The 1,568-nt window shown below is 30.9% G+C and overlaps 1 non-coding gene across 1 annotated transcript; it reads right to left on the minus strand.

The window, feature by feature from the left end:
- Positions 1-548: 548 nt before the first annotated feature.
- Positions 549-620, minus strand: Trnat-ugu (transfer RNA threonine (anticodon UGU)). The gene has a single exon. It is a non-coding gene; the product is annotated as a tRNA-Thr (tRNA).
- Between the last annotated feature and the right edge of the window lie 948 nt (positions 621-1,568).

The raw sequence follows: 1,568 nt of genomic DNA on the forward strand, positions 1-1,568 counted from the left end.
AAATAACATTTCAAACAACTAAATAATGCGAAGGAAATGTCTTTGAAATGATAAATATGTGGATAATGTGTTTGTGGGGCTGGCTGACTGGCTCTTATGATGTTACTAATGCTGATGTATGGTTTTGTTGTTGTTATTTCTAAAGTGGGATGGTATTTATGTAGAAAGTGGTTGTGGGTGACGGTTGGGGTCATCATCAATGAATGTGCATAAAAATGTCTATTCTGCTTTGCTAATTTTAATACTCTGTATTATTTATTATATTCCTTTGTTAGAATTTTTATAATAAATGTTATAAATAAAACATGTCATGTTAATAAATGGGTTGAATATATTTCTTTGCTAATACATTGTGTTAAATAAATCGTTAAAATTTAAATTTCAAAAATATGTGGGAAGGAAATATACGGCGTCTGAAAATAAAAAAACAACGTATATTTAGCTTAATCTAACCCTACATATTTTTTGTTAATAAAAATTAAAAATATATATATATAAAAATAAAACATCAAAAGGTTGAGCACATCAAGCAACTTCATTTACTCTGTTGCCTCCTGTGAGGATTGAACTCACGACCCCTGGTTTACAAGACCAGTGCTCTGCCACTGAGCTAAAGAGGCTGTCGTTTCAGTCCGTGCTAATGTTCGTCTATGAGCTATAATAGCGTGAAGAGAAATAAAGAAAAAATAAAAGAAGAGAAATGGTGGAACTACCAACGAAGCAACCAACCAGCCAAACATTGCCTATGATGAGTAAGCAGCAACCAAGCCACCACCATCACTGGCTGGGAGTACACACAAACAATCAAACACCCTGTGCCAAATTATAAACAACAATTTGCACCACATTCATTCATTCATATACAATACTCACTATAGTCAGTCAGTCAGCCAGCCAGTCATTCACTCGCTCACTGCTCGCCCATCATAAATGGAATCCATGGGTATTCCGATAAAGACCAGAATGAGTGACTGACGGAGTACGAACATAAAAATGCTTTCATTGAAATAGAAAGTGTTCCGCAGCTGTTTTTGTTGCCTTCATAAAATATTAAACAGAACGAACTAAGAAGAATGTTAGTAGTGGAAATAAATATTAATGAATTGTATTTAGAACATTTTATGTATGTATGTATGTATGTATGTTAATAAATAAGAGTTTCGAGAAGGTTTTCTTAATTGTAAAAATGATGGTGGTGTATGAGTTGCGATTAGTTTTATGGTTATGATGACTAGACATACATTTTAAGCATAATAGTCATCTCTTAGAACCAAAAAAACTATTATAATGACCAACATTTTAGGACTAATTATATCGAGCCATATTCGCCAAAAAAACGTAACCCTCAAATTTAAAATTTTAGAGGAGAAGTTTGAAGTTTTGTTTTAATAAATTCAGATTTAATAAAGCTATTAATTTGAAATTTAAAACTATAGATTTATTATAAACTAGTTTTGTTTTAAAATATAGTTCTAAATAGTAAAATAGTAGCTTTATTAAATCTGGATTTATTAAAACAAACCTTCTCCTCTAAAATTTTAAATTTGAGGGATACGTTTTTTTTTTTT

Source organism: Musca vetustissima, unplaced genomic scaffold (assembly GCF_032173495.1).
Source record: "Musca vetustissima isolate MV318-11 ecotype Yass unplaced genomic scaffold, APGP_CSIRO_Mvet_v1 utg10209, whole genome shotgun sequence".
NCBI lineage: Eukaryota > Metazoa > Arthropoda > Insecta > Diptera > Muscidae > Musca > Musca vetustissima.